The sequence below is a fragment of the Oncorhynchus keta genome, chromosome 23, assembly GCF_023373465.1.
Source record: "Oncorhynchus keta strain PuntledgeMale-10-30-2019 chromosome 23, Oket_V2, whole genome shotgun sequence".
In the NCBI taxonomy this organism is placed as follows: domain Eukaryota; kingdom Metazoa; phylum Chordata; class Actinopteri; order Salmoniformes; family Salmonidae; genus Oncorhynchus; species Oncorhynchus keta.
In genome coordinates, this window is record NC_068443.1 from 30,284,772 (window position 1) to 30,304,290 (window position 19,519).

The following is a 19,519-nucleotide window of genomic DNA, read 5'->3' on the forward strand; positions in this document are numbered from 1 at the left end:
CCCACTCACTACACTATCACTGTGTGCAGCATGGAGGAGCTTCCAGTACCTTTCTGCGGGCCCTGTCACTTTCAACTAACCAGTCCGCTTTAAGAATTCCTTGCGGCCCTCGGGGGCAGAGTTCAGAGGGTTAAACATCATCTGTGTTCCAAATGGCACCATATCCCCTGTATAGTGCACTATATAGGAAATAGGGTGCCATTCGGGATGCAAACTTTCCCTCTCCCACCCCAGAGAGGGACTGTCTTTGGAGCCTGTATCCTGTCCTGGTCCACTAGTGATGATGTCACTAGCTTCCAGCAAGCTCTGCTCTGGGACTGGGCAGCATTGAGATGTCAAAGGCATTGAAAGAACTTACGCAGCACAGCCCGGAGTTCTGGGATCAGGTCAAACTGCATGATTTCACAGAGGAGTGGGTAGTATCTGGATGCATGGGCCTTGAACTGGATAATAGAGGGATAAAGGGATGGGATCCAATTAGTTCATTCTCCACAGACATGTGAAGGGAAAATTACAACTACGTCTCGGTCTCAATTCATCCTTGCATCCCATCTCCACCTTCTCAAACGTATTGGAGGAGAAAGTCCAAGCTCTCTCCCCTTGGACTTTCTTCCCCAATGCAATTTGAGAACGAGGCGAGGAAAGATTAATTGAGAACTCTACTTTGTGATCGACTCACCCTGTCATTTGCTGATCTTCACCACCTTGGTGAGGAAGAGATTGGTCCAGGCTTCCCGGTGGCTCTCTGATGTCAGCGTGAGGAAGTAGCCCAGGGCCTCACTACACCCACTGCAATAAGAAGAGACATTACAGAAGAGTGTGGCGCTTATTTCCAGACCCCGACCAGCAGAATATTAGTCTGGTGGAACCCAGCCTGATCTCAGTGTAACTCATTTTAAATTAAATGTGAGCGCAGCAGTCAGTCTGATTGACCAGGCAAGCAAAACACAGTTTCTTGCCTCAGTCTGTACTACTTGTAACCACTCCTGTCCACAATGATGGACTAAATGGTGCTGAACAGGGTGCGTTTTACTGTTTTAACACAAGTCAATAGCACAATGTCCTCTCGCTAAGTTCTTACTTGAGCAGTCGCCTCTGCACCTCTTCCCAGGCTGCCTTGCGGCTGTCGTCTGTGTACATGCGGAACAGGATGCGGAGGCCACAGGCCAGACTGTTGGTCTCCTGCTTCAACAGGTTTGGTTTGGACTTCCCCTTGAAACCTGAGTAACACACACATGCTGTGAGACAGCTGCTGTTGTATGTTAGTTTGTCAGTAAGCCATTCAAATGTCACTGTTTACTAATTCCACAACAGGACAGTCCTCTGCTTGTTGTTGGAGTTGAAGGCCTTGGCGAAGTGGTGGGACTCTAGCAGACAGTCCAGCAGTTTGAAGAGCTGATCTGAGGTCAGATAGCGGTACATTCCCTTGTCCTGGGCCTTGAACAAGACGTCTGCATCTACTGGGTCTCTCTGGAGAGGTTGACAACACCACAATGCTCAGTTATAACCAAATGTTAGTCAGCCATCCTGATTGTTTTACTTATTTTACTCTTATTTTATCAGGTAAGTTAACTGAGAACACATTCTCATTTACAGCAACGACCTGGGGAATAGTTACAGGGGAGAGGAGCGGGGATGAATGCGCCAATTGGAAGCTGGGGATGATTAGGTGGCCATGATGGTATAAGGGCCAGATTGGGAATTTATCCAGGACACGGGTTAACACCACTACTCTTATAATAAGTGCCATTGGATCTTTAGTGACCAGAGAGTCCGGACACCCGTTTAACGTCCCATCCGAAAGATGGCACCCTATACAGGTCAATGTCCCCAATCACTACCCTGGGGCATTGGGATACTTACTTATTTTAGACCTGAGGAAAGAGTGTCTCCTACTGGCCCTCCAACACCACTTCCAGCAGCATCTGGTCTCCCATCCAGGGACCGACCAGGACCAAGGATTCACAACTTTTTATGTCGTTGTTTGTAATAACATTGACAGCCCATCTCCAAATATGATTTATCATAAGATACATTTTGCCCTTACTGTCGTTCCCTTCAGTTATTGAAACTGTGTGAATTGAGTACAAACTCCATGGTTACCTGTGCAGCAGCCAGGTTCTCTGCATCCTCCTTCCTGCTGCTGGCGGGGTAGAAGACCACGTTGTCTATGGTCTGGATCAGCTCCAGCTGCACCACACACTTAATGAGCAAGCCTGAGAATAACCTTGGGTCCTGCACCTCTCCAAAAACATTGAGACACACAGGACAGGCAGCGTGGGGGACGGGGAGAAACAGGGAAAGAGGAACAGCAGGTGGGAGAAGAGGCAGTTGCTGTCCAAACTTGCTTCACGATGTCCACCATTGTTCCTCTACCCAAGAACACAAAAGGTAACTGAACTGAATGACCCCATAGCACTCACTTCTGTCATCATGAAGTGCTTTGAGATGCCTAGTTAAGGATCATATCACCTCTACCTTAGCTGACACCCTAGACCCATTTCAGTTTGCTTACAGCCCCAATAGATCCACAGACGATGCAATCGCCATTGCATTGCACAATGCCCTATCCCATCTGGACAAGAGGAATACCTATGTAATAATGCTGTTCATTGACTATAGCTCAGCCTTGAGGACCTGGGTCTCAACCCTGCCCTGTGCAATTGGGTCCTGGACTTCCTGGTGGGCAGCCCCCATGTGGTGAAGGGAGGAAACAACACCTCCACTACACTGCTCCTCAACACAGGGGCCTGAACAAGGATGCGTGCTCAGCCCCCTCCTCTACTCACTGTTCACCCATGACTGTGTGGCCACACACGCCTCCAACTCAATCATCAAGTTTGCAGATGACACAACCATAGTAGGCATGATTACCAACAATGCTGAGACAGTCTACAGGGAGGTGGTGAGGGCCCTGGCAGAGTGGTGCCAGGAAAATAACCTCCCCCTCAACGTCAACTAAATGAAGGAGCTGATTGTGAACTTCAGGAAACAACAGGGGGAACACGCCCCTATCCACATCGACGGGACAGCAGTGGAGAAGGTGGAAAACTTCCTCGGCGTACACATCACTGACGATCTGAAATGGTCCACCCACACAGACAGTGTGGTGAAGAAGGAGTGACAAACCCTCACAAACTTTTACATATGCACAATTGATGGCATCTTGTCGGGCTGTATCACCGCCTGGTACGGCAACTGCACCTCCCGCAACCACAGGGCTCTCCAGAGGCTGGCGCAGTCTGCCCAACGCATTTCCAGCAGCACACTGCCTGACCTCCAGGACACCTACAGCACCCGATGTCACAGGAAGGACAAAAAGATCATCAAGGACACCACGACCTGTTCACCCCAATATCATCCAGAAGGCGAAGTCAGTACAGGTGCATCAAAGCTGGGACGAGAAACTGAAAAACAGCTTCTATCTCAAGGCCATCAGACTGTTAAATAGCCATCACTAGCTGGCTACCACCCGGTTACTAAACCCTGCACCTTAGAGACTGCTGCCCTATATACATTGGCATGGAATCACTGATCACTTTAACAATGGAACACTAGTTACTTTAATAATGTTTACATAATGATTTACTAATTTCATATGTATATACTGTATTCCATACTACTGTATTTTAGTCAATGCCACTCCGACATTGGTGGCCCTAATATTTATATATTTCTTAATTCCATTTTTTTACTTTTCGATTTGTTTGTATTTTTGTGAATCGTTAGATATTACTTCACCATTGGAGCTAGAAACACAAGCATTTCGCTACACCCGCAATAACATCTGAAAAATACATGTGTATGTGACCAATAAAATGTTATTTGAGAGACAAATGCATTGGCAAGGGCGAGACTAAATCTGGGGAGGGCTGTCTAGGAGCCAGGGAGTAGGGACTTGCCCCGTAAACCGTCAAACAAACTCACTGGCTGGGGTCCTAGCTTTGGGGCCGTCCTCATATGTGCCTGAGGAGCCACTGTACGTTCTCTGCCTCTGGTTTTTCCAGGGAGATCCTGTCCACACTGCACAGTGACTGCTGGTCCTCCGTACGAGTCTGGCCCTAATACCATCATGGCCACCTACAGTTGCAGGTTTTATCCCACGTCTCTGGGTGGAACTTCACCCCGTTCAGAATGACCACGTTTTCCAGACAGTTGGTCCCTGAGCGCGCCAGCTGCTCGTTGTCTAAGGAGAGACAGGAGGTCAGAGGGAGGATGAGTTAGAGAGGAGAGAGAGAGGTGAGAGCAGTTCAGAAAGAGGGAAGAGAAAAAGAGAGCAGGTCAGAGAGAGAGAGAGAGAGAGGGAGAGAGACAAAGCAGTTCAGAGAGAGAGAGAGAGAGAGAGACAAGAAAGCAGGTCAGAAAGTGAAAAGGAAGAGAGAGAGAGGCCTAAAACTCTGAGGTGTTTTAGATGAGACAGCTCATTAGTATACAGCAGTTGGCACCTTATTCCCTATATAGTGCTCTACTTTTGACCAGGACCAATAGGGCCCAACACACACTATGTTTTCTGGCTGAAAGTTATTTTCAACTTTAGCTTCTTACCTTAGTTTGCTGCTCTGGCAGTTTCATGTTGTCAAAGATCCTATAGATGATCCTGAACAGATCCTGTCACCAGTGTTTCTCGTAGGTGTGACCGTAGGTCTTCATAATGTCAAACATCAAAGTCAGGCCCCTAGAGCAATGACAAGGAAACAGGGATGATTTATTAGTAGAGGGTTCACACTCAGTTATTTTATGCTGTTTTATCTATTAAGGCAACATTAGCAAGGATGATCACATCACGAGTGGAACTCAATCAGTATATTGGCAAACAAGGACTAGGGACACTGGTATTCAATCAAATGTATTTTATAAAGCCTTTTTACATCAGCACTTGACACAAAGTGCTTTACACATACCAACCTAAACCCCAAAGAGCAAGAATTGCAGAAACAGAAGCACAGTGGATAGGAAAAACTCACTAGAAGTCCTTGAAGGCCTGGCAAGATTGGGAGGAGAGTGTTTTTAGACAGGGTTAGACAGTCTGATGGCCATGCAGAGGGGTTTAATGCATTACTTAGGACTTCTGCCCTAGTATTTCACATCCTAGTATTATCTCTGAATAGGCTACTTGAACTCCTTTGCTATGTAGTGCTCACCTGTGGCCTCTCAGACACATATTTATCACAGTGGCATATGAGGCGGATGGACTCCATGCTGGTGTCAGGGAAGGATGCGTTACAGACACTTTACAGCATCCTGGAAGGAGTCGATGGTGGCCGAGAAGTGTTTCTCAAATACATTTGCTGAGAACAAAAATGTAAAATACACTTTAGAATGTATATACAGTACCAGTGAAAAGGTTTGAACACACCTACTCATTCAAGGGTTTTTCTTTATTTTTACTATTTTCTACATTGTATAATAATAGTGAAGACGTCAAAACTATGAAATAACACAGAATCAAAAAAGTGTTGAATAAATCAAAATATATTTTATATTCTTCAAAGTAGCCATCTTTTACCATGATGACAGCTTAGCACACTCTTGGCATTCTCTCAACCAGCTTCACCTGGAATTCTTTTCCAGTCTTGAAGGAGTTCCCACATATGCTGAGCACTTGTTGGCTGCTTTTCCATCACTCTTCAGTCCAACTCATCCCAAACCATCTCAATTTGGTTGAGGTTAGGTGATTGTGGAGGCCAGGTCATCTGATGCAGCACTCCATCACTCTCCTTTTGGTCAAATAGCTCCTACACAGCCTGGAGGTGTGTTGGGTCATTGTCCTAAAAACAGATGATAGTGGGACTAAGCGCAAACCAGATGGGATGGCGTATATCTCTGCAGAATGCTGTGGTAGCCATGCTGGTTAAGTGTGCCTTGAATTCTAAATAAAATCATAGACAGTGTCACCAGAAAAGCAACCCCACACCAATCACACCTCCTCCATGCTTCACGGTAGGAACCACACATGCGGAGATCATCTGTTCACCTACTCTGCGTCTCACAGAGACACGGCGGTTGGAAGCAAAAATCTCAAATTTGGACTCATCAGAACAATGGAAAGATTTCCACCGGTCTAATGTCCATTGCTCGTGTTTCTTGGCCCAAGCAAGTCTCTTATTCTTATTGGTGTCCTTTAGTAGTGGTTTCTTTGCAGCAATTCGACCATGAAGGCCTGATTCACGCAGTCTCTGAACAGTTGATGTTGAGATGTCTGTTACTTGAAATCTGTGAAGCATTTATTTGCGCTGCAAATTCTGAGGCTGGTAACTCTAATGAACTTATCCTCTGTAGCAGAGGTAACTCTGGGTATTCCTTTCCTGCGGTGGTCCTCATAGGAGCCAGTTTCATCATAGAGCTTGATGGTTTTTGTAACTGCACTGTGACTGTTTTTGTGACTGAAATTTTCTGCATTGACTGAACTTCATGTCTTAAAGTAACGGACTGTCGTTTCTCTGTTCTTGCCATAATATGGACTTGGTCTTCCTGATCTTCTGTATCAAATCAAAAATATATATACTTGTCACATACAACAGGTGTCGACCTTACAGTGAAATGCTTACTTACAAGCCCTTAATCAACAATTCAGTTAAGAAAAATACGTTTTAAGAAAGTATTTACTAAAATGAGCTGAAGTAAAAATAAAAAAATAAATAATAAATACAAATTTTAAAAATGGGTGGGGACAATGCAAATAGTCTGGGTAGCCATTTGATTAGCTGTTCACGAGTCTTATAGCTCTGGGGTAGAAGCTGTTAAGAAGCCTTTTTGACCTAGACTTGGCGCTCCGGTATGTCTTGCAGAGAGAACAGTCTATGACTTGGGTGGCTGAAATCTTTGGCAAATTTTAGTTACCTTCCTCTGACACCACCTGGTACAGAGGTCCTGGTGGCAGGAAGCTTTGCCCCAGTGATGTACTGAGCCGTACACACTACCCTGTAGTGCCTTGCGGTTAGAGACTGAGCAGTTGCCATACCAGGCGGTGATGCAACTAGTCAGGATGCTCTGGATGGTGCAGCTGTAGAACTCTTTGAGGATCTAAGGACCCATGCCAAATATTTTCAGTCTCCTGAAGGAAATAGGCATTGTCCTGCCCTCTTCACAACTGTCTTGGTGTGTTTGGACCATGATAGTTTGTTGGTGATGTGCACACCAAGGAACTTGAAGCTCTCAACCTGCTCCACTACAGTCCCATCGATGAGAATGGGGGCATGCTTGGTCCTCATTTTCCTGTAGTCCACAATCATCTCCTTTGTCTTGATCACGTTGAGGGAGAGGTTGTTATCCTGTTACCACACTGCCAGATCTCTAACCTCCTCCCTATAGGTTTCTCATCATTGTCGGTGATCAGGCCTACCACTGTTGTGTCGTTGGCAAACTTAATGATGGTGTTGGAGTCGTGCTTGGTCATGCAGTCATGGGTGAACAGGGAGTACAGGAGAGCACGCACCCCTGAGGGGCCCCCATGTTGAGGATCAGCGTGGCTGATGTGGTTACCTACCCTTAACATGTCACAACACCACTGATTGGCTCAAACGCATTAAGAAGTTAAAAGTTAATTTGTGGAATTTCTTTCCAAGGCACACCTGTTCATTTAAATACATTCCAGGTGACTACCACATGAAGCTGGTTGAGAGAATGCCAAGAGTGTGCAAAGCTGTCATCAAGGCAAAGGGTGGCTACTTTGAAGAATCTCAAATATAAAATATTTTTGGATTTGGTTAACACTTTTTTGGTTGTAGGCAATGGCATCATTGTATCATTATACAATCTGAATCGTTTTCAAGGTTTGACTTACTGAATCATTGCAATGTCTGAATAGCTGAATCATTTCAAGGTCTGAATTGTTTTAGGCAACAAAGGATACAGGATACATTTCTGACCAGCATTAGAATTTCCTTTCATGCGTTACAAAATGAAACAAAGTTGACCTGTTCTTTTTCATTATATGTTCGAAAGGCCTCAAGAAATCCTTCTGGAATCGGAAGTGGGCGAGCTCTCCTTTTTCTGCCTCAGGGAATCCACGGAAAATACATCCTCATTGGAGTTACATCCAACCTGTAGTTACATATACATCACTCTCTCAACATCTACTTAAACATCAACACTAAAACAGCAGGTGAACAGCACAATAAATACTTGCCAATTATGGATTTCTTTCCCCCCCAAACAAATATCACAAATATACAAATATAAACCAGTACCTTGTTAAAATGATCCCAGATGACTTCCCGAATTCTGGACCACTGAAGCCTGATGCGACCCATGTCCCTGAGGCTAAACATGCGTGGGTGTGTTGGCGAGGCAAGCTCGTCCATTGATACAGCACATAACCACCGGACAAAATCAACTGCATAGAGTGAACAAATTAATTTCAATCTGTTATCATTCATATTTCAGGCAATAAATTCAGTTTCACTCAATCAAGCATGGCACTTCAAAACTATATCAAAGAAATGATTTGCTTATATTTGTTCTGTTATTTGTCCTGTAAAGCAAATGTGTTTCTTGTATATCCCTACTCCCCACAGGGTATGGTGTCATGGCGTGGTGGTATATTTCTGCTTTACCAAATGAGGGGAGTTACATACATACATCACACACCAGTCAGAGTTATACTTAAACTACATCTTTAATAAGCTTTGCAGTAGCATTTGACTTTCAACAATTCACTATCTATAATGAACCATTGAGAGTGACTAGAGAAAAATACAAAGGTCTTTTATAGTCAAGATACACCCCTCTCAACTTACATGACGAACCACAGATCTTGGGAACTCTTCACAAAGGGACTTTTACTTGAGAAAGGAGTATCCCTTAGCCAGATAGCATTTGCTATAAATTATCGCTCAGTTTGGTCTCTAAAACGAGGTTCTAATCTCATTCCTGGTACTTCTTAGCATAAAAATTATACCTCATTCAAGGCATAACTCATTTGTCAACTCTAGATACTCCCATCTCAAGTAAACCCCCTCTTGACCCCACTCCTGGACAAGCTCACTGAGGGGAGTGAGCCTCTAGGTCATACACTGTCCCAGGATAAGTGTAAGATGAGAGAGGACATACAATGTTTTCAGACACTAACATACAACTCCCCCCAATGGGAAAAGGAGGGAGTGACTGGCGCACAGACATTGAGGAGACAAGTAATTGGTTCTCCATTAATCACGTCATCCCTTCACATGGTTTAAGAATATGTAGACACATTCACATATGAAGACAATGTTCCATTCTGTTCTTTTCCCTTTCTGATATTCTGCATAGCACCAGGGACATGTTGAAGACAAGCCTGACCTCTCCCCTCTCTGGGCCCCAAGTGACTGAGCCCCAGCTGAGGGAAAAGTGCAACTGCCAACACTATAGTCCAAAAGGATACATTCTAATGACAAGTATCTCCCATAAGCATATTATGCAAATAAAGCATCTTAATGATCTATGTTACCCAACTAATTCGGATTCATCCGCCACAATGGCCAGGGTCACCATTGTCCAGCACCCCTGGAGCAATTGGGGTGAAGTGCCTTGCTCAAGAGTACAGCAACAGAATAAAAATGTTTCACCTTTTCGGCTCCAGGAATCAAACCAGCAACCTTTCGGTTCCTGTTCCAGCGCTCTAACTGGGGCTGCTTGCCACCCCTACACATCATTGGATAACAGTTAGGATAAAAATGTAACTGATACCGACCTATTGCATTTGCCATCCAGTCTGGTAGACCCAGTAAATATCCTGAAAAAACAATAAAAATATGACATTTTCTCCATCTGCAAAAGTGAGCGTTTTTATGGTCTTATGGGGAGAGGAGGCTTTATACAGGATAAAGGTTTATTGCGTAATAAAACTGGAGAGGGGAAACAACATATTGAATCAATTCCACTCTATCAGCCTACCTGTCAACAGCAACGACGACACTCTAGGAGCTTGTCTCTCCAATGGAATACTGAATACTGGCTATCTGTTTACGGTCCACATTACCTTCAACTGCCAGACAAACAACGTGTAATGAGAAAAAGCTGATGGTTCACGTTTCAAGCAAACCCCTTAGTCAAACAATGACACATAACACTACATTATATGTTAAGAAAATATCAAACAATTAACCATGATATGACATTATCACTAAGATAAACACTGGCATACACGTACAGCAAAACTAGCCATTGTGACAGTAGCCTAAAAGGTATCTAATCCAACAGCCTGGGTGCTTCCCAAATAGCCCCCTAGTATTCCCAATATTGACCAAAGCTCTATGGGGTTAGGGTGGAATAGGGAAAAGTGTGCCATTTGGAAAGCAGACTATTAATGAAAAGGAGAGAGGACTCACCCAGTCCCATGTACTCTGAGCTGTCTGACGCCTGCTCTCTCAAGCTGGCCAGGAGGCCCCCTTTGGCCGGGACCGTCCTGAGATGTAACGTCCCGATCAGCTGGGCCAGCTCCAACTGACTGATACACTTCAAGATCTGTGGAGAACAGAGAACAGAGGAGAACCTTTCAGATGGGATTTTAATGGAGGGTTACTATACTAATCATCCTTTATTAAGCTATTGAGTCAAGTTCTCTTTTACGATACTGGTTGGTAAAAACAATGTACAGGGAACAACGCCGACCTAAGTCATTGAGGATATTCTCTTCTATAATAACGTCCTGGTTGGTCCGAAATATTGAAATACAGTGACTGTACTATGTAAGACGATAATATGGAAGAGATTCTAACCTCATGCCAGGAGTTGCCCAGGTAGTTTCCGTCAGTGTGGGCGACAGTGATGAGGGTCTTGATGGTGTCGATGTTCTTCTGCTTCATCTCAGAGATACCACAGCTGGCTGTGAGCAGGGTGAACCGCGCCAGGGCCTGGATGTACGCATCACGTTCCAGTTGGACGGTGAAGATGCAGGCTATCCTGACGGCACAGCGGATCCCCTCCAGACACAGAGAGGCTACCTCAGTGTCATCACAGTCCTGAAGACCCACACTGAATGCTGCTAAGAACGGGGTTCTATGCCAACTGGGGGGGAAAAACACACACAAGGTCAGTACAAAAAGAAAGATTTATTTGGATTTCCAGACCTAGGATGTTGGTGCAAAAAATATTACATTTGAGTGTAAAAATGTGTAATACTGTCTTAGAATTGGTATTCTGCCTTTGGTTCCAGCATCAACTACAATCCCATTTTATACTGAAGGGAATGCATTACTACTGTGAGTAATGGTGTCGTAACAGCATTGGGATGTTGGACCTTAAACATTAGTCGGACCATTTAAATAGAATCAGTTTCATTCTAATTCTTATCCTAACAGTCATTTATTCTAATTCTTATTCTAACAGTAATTTATTATATTATTATCCTAACAGTAATGTATTCTATTCTTATCCATAACAGTAATTTATTATATTCTTATCCTAACAGTAATGTATTCTATTCTTATCCTAAAAGTAATTTATTCTAATTCTATGCGTCTGACGTGGTCTAGGCAGGATACCTTGAACATCGGTCTGACGTGGTCTAGGCGGGTTACCTTGAACATAGGTCTGACCTGGTCTAGGCGGGTTACCTTGAACATGGGTCTGACGTGGTCTAGTCGGGTTACCTTGAACATGGGTCTGACGTGGTCTAGGCGGGTTACCTTGAACATAGGTCTGACGTGGTCTAGGCGGGTTACCTTGAACATGGGTCTGACGTGGTCTAGGCGGGATACCTTGAACATGGGTCTGACGTGGTCTAGGCGGGTTACCTTGAACATGGGTCTGACGGGGTCTAGGCGGGATACCTTGAACATGGGTCTGACGTGGTCTAGGCGGGTTACCTTGAACATGGGTCTGACGTGGTCTAGGCGGGTTACCTTGAACATGGGTCTGACGTGGTCTAGGCGGGTTACCTTGAACATAGGTCTGACGTGGTCTAGGCGGGTTACCTTGAACATGGGTCTGACGTGGTCTAGGCGGGTTACCTTGAACATGGGTCTGACGTGGTCTAGGCGGGATACCTTGAACATGGGTCTGACGTGGTCTAGGCGGGTTACCTTGAACATGGGTCTGACGGGGTCTAGGCGGGTTACCTTGAACATAGGTCTGACGTGGTCTAGGCGGGATACCTTGAACATGGGTCTGACGGGGTCTAGGCGGGTACCTTGAACATAGGTCTGACGTGGTCTAGGCGGGTTACCTTGAACATGGGTCTGACGGGGTCTAGGCGGGTTACCTTGAACATGGGTCTGACGGGGTCTAGGCGGGTTACCTTGAACATAGGTCTGACGTGGTTTTGGTGCGTGGCGCTGGTGTACGGAGCCTGGACGTGGCTGACTGCCTCCATCAGAGCCTTGGCTGTCATAGCCATCTGCTCCATCTCTACGGGGGAGGGGTCGAAACAGACAGACACTCAGTGAGCATGCTCTCACAAGCAAACACACACCTACTGTACACAGTGTCAACACCTAACCACACAAGACAATACTGTTGATGCCATCACTGTGCCTCTGAGGACAGACTAGCGTTGAGTCCATGTAGTATGCTTGTTTCCTTCTTGACCCTTGTCATTTTGTCCACCAGCAACAGAAAAGAGACTTGCTTTGTTTGCTGGATTTGAGGGTGATTTTTTTTTGCGTCGTTCATGGCTATTTTCTTCCTGCGATTTGGTCGTAAATGGCTGACAGGTACTCCTCAGGGAAATCTTTGCTGTCGTTGATTCCTCGATTCATCTTGATGTATTGCTCTTTCGTCCTTTTATTCTTCACCTTCTGTAAACCGTTAAAGATGCTTGGAACCAAAAATTGATTTGAGTTTTGTATGATACGGGGGAGTCCAAAAAATGTTTAGGTTACAGAAAAAAGCCGTGTCTGAGTGACTTACTTGTGGACTGTGAAGGTCTGTTGTCAACATAATGATTGAATAAGCCAGGACGTATCTGCACTGGGTGAACTCAGTTTGCCTGAAGGATTAGAGAAACAAGTCCAATGTCATAACATCTACTGTGCAATAACATAACTACCAACATCATCCATTAACCCACACCATGGGGTCTGTCTAGTGAGATTCCAGAGAGACACTCACCCTTGGTTACATTCTAAATATCTGGCCACAAATTTCTCCATTAGTCGATCGATCTCCTGGGCCTCTCCGGGCACACGGAAGCCCTCCAGGAACAGACGCAGAGCCGAGACAAAGTCCTTGCCTTGGAAATCCATCTGGTCCACGTAGGTGTACATCCCCTCTTTATTAATGCGCTCGTTATCCCCGATGAACTCCTCCACCTGAGTCTGGAAAGCAAAGTCCATACAGAGGAACTTCAACATACACATAAACAATGGAAATATAGTGTACACTGTATATTCAATATATTTGTGGACATGAAAAAGTGAGAACAACAAAAGTTTGACATTTAACAAAATGAAAAAATATCTCAGATTAAGACAGATCTTTTAGGGGCAGTTTCCCCAGACATATTGAGCTTGATGTTTTGTCCAGGACGAGGCTTCATACGTGTCTGGTAAGCTGCCCCCTGAAGGCTAACAGGCAGTGAATCCCATTGCATGTTATGTAGTTCCAGCGGGTCCTTACAGAATCTAGCCTCTCCTCCTGATGCAGAAACTGAGCTAGGTCCTCCAGCGTGGTACCCAGCATGCCTTGCTCCTGTAGATACCGGATGCCCCTCTTTGGCTTCTTGTTGAACCTGCACAGGAAGAGAGAGCGGGGGAAATGTCACATCTGTATGACACAGGCACATTTGAGAGCACAAATTCTGCTCGGTCACTTTTCACCGACTGAGCAGAATGACTGATCTACAAATCCTAATGATTAGTTATTTAGGATGCAAGTGAAAGCTGCTCTGACATTACTTCCAGTCTCCCACACACTTACAAGTGAATGCCTTGCTCGATGATCTCCTTCTGCCACATGAGGACCTCGATGGCTCTGCGTTGTCCGTTCCTGACATGAGGGTGCTGTAGGAGCCGATGCCCGAGGAGGCATTGGAGTCCAGGGAGTTGAGTGGTTGATACTCTCTGGGGGCTTGGTGCTCTCACTGGGCTCCTGCTCCGCGGGCTTCTCCTGACCTACAGAGGAGAGGGGTGGCACGTAGGGACATCCCATAATGTCAAGAATTACCCTTCCCTTTATAAAACCCCGTCAGAGGTCTCAGGGGCTCACTACGAGGTCTGCTGCTGTAAGCCTGAACACCACTAGTGCACACTTCAGGTTGGCAAACACAGGGCCACACAACAAACGGAAGAGTCGCTACTTGACTATCAGTTTAGCTTAAACTGACATTCAAGCTCAACCTCAGTCTCTAACTAACTGGAACCATGAGTCTAGGAATAGATTTGATGCTTTACCTGCTCTTCCTTGGAACAACAAAGACCGAGAGCAAAGCAGATCCAGATCAGCAATGGAACATGTCGTGATAAACACAAATATAATTGAGTCTGAGCTGCAGAGAGATGTCAGATGTGTAGTTAAGAGATATGGGTGGGAGCAGGGCCGTCGCGTCTCAGTGGGTTTGTGGGTCATTAAGAAGCCCCTAGGCTACTGCAGTAGTTATGAATGAGCATGACTTGGTCTCAGAGGAAACACATGATTTATTCAACAGTAGGTAGTATTGTAGGTAAGTGGTATCTTACCAACACTGGTCTGAGAGTTGGGGTTCACAGACTGATCATTGCTCCACTCCACCATACACTTGAGGATAGACACTCGACACTCGACACCCCAGACCCCTTTTCCTCAAGCTCAGCTCCTACAACAAATAAACACATTTAAAATGGTCCCACAACAGAAAAGGAGATGTATGGAAGGTGAGTGTCCATTGGAAGCATCTCTTACCTGAGCAGGTGTGGTGCCAAGCTCATGCCCCACTCTGCCCTGTGCCATCTTAACCAGCCTCTCAAATATATTAGCAGTGTTCAGGTCACAGTCGTAGTTGACATAGATATCTTGAAGTGGGAGAGGAGGGTGAGGAAGATGGAGAGCGAGAAGACCTCGGGGCCCGAGGAGGCGCCGTTCTTCGACAGCGCCACACACAGGTACTGCTTGATGGCGTCGATGCAACATCTCGTTGGTCTTGAAGACGGGCCCAGCGTTCTGCAGGATGGACAGCAGCAGCTGGATGGACAGCACCTTGGAGCGCAGCTCGTGAGATTGACAGAGACAACGTTTCCTTGACGCATCCCAAATGCCTTATTGTGCATTTTAAGACTCATCACAGGCATATATGACATCTTTACAATGTCATACAATCCTCTTCTAATGATCTGGACTAACAGACAGTTGACAATGTTATGCATAGACATCCCATACTATACGCCTTAGACATAATAAAGGCTCAAAACAAGTTACAATATGTACCCACGCCCTTTAAGGGCTACCGAGAGGTTCAATCACAGTCAACTCCTATGGCCATAGCCTACCGGTCTATTCATACAGTGATTCATTGTGACAGGGTATCAAGGAGAGTTTACTTGTGATCAGGGGGTCCATCAGACAGAGGCTTCATGGAGAGTTTGCAGAGGGAGCGAAACACTAAGAAGGTGTCCTTCTGGAGGATATGGGAGAACTTAGCAACAGGGGAAGAACCACTCGTAGCTCCAGATTCCTAGAAAAGGAAATGCACAGATGTCTCGGATCTTAAACACACAAAATCATGTTCATATACACAAAATGTACATTAGTACGCCAAATCAGATGCCACTCTAATACTTGGATTTATCAACTAATCTGTTAATACTCCATAGACAGTATTTGAATCCCAAATGGCGCCCTATTCCCTATTTAGTGCACTACTTTTGACCAGGGCCATAGGTAGTGCACTATATAGGGAATAGGGTGCTATTTGGGAAGCTATCAATGGCATTCTATGTAGGGGAGCAGTGTGGGTGGGGACCTGAGTGTCGTTGGAGGAGACAGAGAGCCTGTCGTTCGCCAGTGAGGGATATGGGCGTGCCAGGGATACCATCGGCATGGACGTTCTCTGTGTCGCTGCCCAGCTCGTCCTCCTCCTCCCCTACCACCGGGACTGGCACATCGTCTACACACTCTGTAGCGCTGCATACACTCTCCCTACATTCTACACACACACACAGGGACATGAGCAAAAGAGCTAAAGATTGTCTCAGAGGGGCTAAAAATGAATTTATATTTCTTCCTAGCGCAACTTGAACAACTTTCAAGGCACTACAGTGAGTCCAATGTTCTACAGACAAGACAGGACATACTATATTGGAGTATAAAAGGTAAAAGGTAAGAAACTGATGTGTTAACCCCAACAACTTTATTGACAACTTCCTGCAGCATGTGCTGGACCACCTCTTGAGCTCCTCATAGTTGACTGGTTCTTCCTCTACAAGCCCTTCAGCATCTTGCTGGAACAAACCTAGAGAGATTTAAATGCACTTCACCATGCTTTCCTATGGTGACTTTGAAGTCATATTGACACAGACGGAGCTGCTATGTAATAAAGCATTGCACATAACTCCTTTGTGAGATCTTCCATTTAATGTATCCCTCCACTATGAGTACAAAACATATTCAACTGCAGAGGTTTTCATTTTCATTTCATTATGAATCCCAATAAAGGACCTCTGCCTTAAACTGTAGAGTTTAACTGCCTCTGGTCAGGCCAAGAAGTCTAGAATGGATGCCACATTCAGACATTAGTAGTATCCTTGGCTTGTCTCCTGTTTCTGTAGCGTGAGGAGGCTTGATGTACAAGTACATCAACGTACAGAACGCTCGTCTACCGCACGGCCTTACACTCAATCCATCTCCTTAATGCCGAGTGCCAAGCAGACACACATCGGGGTCCCATTTTTTACAGTCTTTGTTATGACTCAGCCGGAGATCAAACTCCCAACCCTGCAATCTCAGCGTGGACACTAATGACAAGGCCACTGAGTTGGTCGGTCTCACACACACACACACACACACACACACACACACACACACACACACACACACACACACACACACACACAATACACTTTGATTTGCTTAACAATTTTTCGTTACTACATGATTCCATCTGTTATTTCATAGTTTTGATGTCTTCACTATTATTCTACAATGTAGAAAATATTAAAAATAAAGAAAAACCCTTGAATGAGTAGGTGTGACCAAACTTTTGACTGGTACTGTATATAATACAACACCTTCCTAATATCGAGTTCCCCCCCTTGCCCTCAGAAGAGCAATTTGTTGGGGCATGGTCTATACAAGGTGTCAAAGGCGTTCCACAGGGAAGCTAGCCCATGTTGACTCCAATGCTTCCCACAGTTGTGTCAAGTTACGAACTCACTTACTCACGCTAAAGAGAGAGGAAGTAGAATTACCAGAATGGGGGGGGGGGCCTCAGACTACTGACATTTTACTGGAACAATAATGGATACATTTAACATGGCCACCAGTCCACCCATCATGGCATATTGACTTGAATTGGGATTCTTGTTCTAGCAATTTTTTTTGTGACACATAGAGTCAGAGGGGGGTCTGGTTGATGAGGTTCTTGCTGGCCAGGTAGATGTTGTAGCAGGTCCTGACCGCCTGCAGCACCGTTCCCTCGTGGATCTCGATGTGCTGAGAAGTCACTACTGTCAGCAGAGCCTGCAGAGGGACAGCATCCACAGAACTAGAATGCTTTACTCCTATGGGTACACTTAAAATGGCTGCCAGCAGACCCATTCTGGCATCATTGACTTGAATGGAGACACCCATACAACTTATTGTATTTCTATGGCACCAACCTAACAGTCACTACTACTCACAGTAAACAAGATACTGTAGGTTTTGTGAATGAACCCAAAGCATTGTAAAATCATGAGATTGTCATTATTATAATGAAACCCTGCAGAAGTTTGTACAATTTCATTTCATTTTAAATAATGGATATCATTAACAAAATCAATTATGGGTTCCTCCTCTCCCTGAAAATCCTGATTTTGATGCCATTGCTTAGTGGGCAGTAATATTGAACACTCAAACACAACAACAGAGGACTATGTCCACTATGTATGTGCCAGCTGTTAGATCTACTGGTTTGGCACAACCCTGAGAGAATGGGCCTGAACACACCATTGATGTGTGTTATCTGCTCAGTGGTTAGATGACAGACAGGCCAACAGGGCCAGTCATGCCAGACACAGGATTAACACTGGGGAGGAGAGGAGGGGGCAGGCTGGGGCTGGTCTGTTTGTCACACAGACAGGAGGAGCGGAGAGGCAGGCTGGGGCTGGTCTGTTTGTCACACAGACAGGAGGAGAGCAGAGGCAGGCTGGGGCTGGTCTGTTTGTCACACAGACAGGAGGAGCGGAGAGGCAGGCTGGGGCTAGTCTGTCTGTCACACAGACAGGAGAGCAGAGGCAGGCTGGGGCTGGTCTGTTTGTCACACAGACAGGAGGAGAGCAGAGGCAGGCTGGGGCTAGTCTGTCTGTCACACAGACAGGAGGAGAGCAGAGGCAGGCTGGGGCTGGTCTGTTTGTCACACAGACAGAAGGAGAGCAGAGGCAGGCTGGGGTTGGTCTGTTTGTCACACAGACAGGAGGAGAGCAGAGGCAGGCTGGGGCTAGTCTGCCTGTCACACAGACAGGAGGAGAGCAGAGGCAGGCTGGGGCTGGTCTGTTTGTCACACAGACAGGAGGAGCGGAGAGGCAGGCTGGGGCGGGTCTGTTATGAAATAATTCATCAGAGGTCTAATATTGGGCTACCAAACACCCTTCCATTATGTCAGTAACTTATGGTTACGTCCCAAATGGCATCCGTTTCCTTTATAGTGCACTATTTTTGACCAGGGCTGTGACGACTGTGGAATTTTGACTAACGATTAATCCACGAATAGTCCAAATGATTTTTGCAGCAAAATGTTTTGAGCTCACAATGCATCTTTGAAAATGATATATGACACACCTAATGAACACAATACAGCTTGCGGTGACACCCCTGTCTCAAATTGGAAATACAGTGCATTCGAAAAGTAATCAGACCCCTTGACTTTTTCCACATTTTACTTTACAACCTTATTCTAAAATTGATTAAATATTTATTTTCGCCTCAATCTACACACAATACCACATTTCGACAAAGCAACATTTTAAATCGGAACCTTGAGGAACACCGAAATTTACAGTTGATTTGTCAGAGGACAAACCATTCACAGAGACAAACTGATATCTTTCCGACAGATAAGATCTAAACCAGGCCAGAACTTGTCCGTGTAGACCAATTTGGGTTTCCAATCTCTCCAAAAGAATGTGGTGATCAATGGTATCAAAAGCAGCACTAAGGTCTAGGAGCACGAGGACAGATGCAGAGCCTCGGTCTGATGCCATTAAAAGGTCATTTACCACCTTCACAAGTGCAGTCTCGGTGCTATGATGGGAAATAAAACCAGACTGAAGCAATTTCGTATACACAACAGAGCTGTGTTCAAATACCCATACTAACATAGTATATACTCCATAATATACTATTAGTTCATTTTAGTATACTGTAAACGAACGGTATCCTTCCAGTTGAGTGTACTAGAGATTCGCCTGTCTACCGGAAGTTGATGCTATTG

At 45.3% G+C, this 19,519-nt stretch overlaps 1 pseudogene; it reads right to left on the reverse strand.

Moving 5' to 3' along the window:
• Window positions 1-335: 335 nt before the first annotated feature.
• Window positions 336-17,646, reverse strand: LOC118402549 (brefeldin A-inhibited guanine nucleotide-exchange protein 1-like; annotated as a pseudogene).
• Between the last annotated feature and the right edge of the window lie 1,873 nt (window positions 17,647-19,519).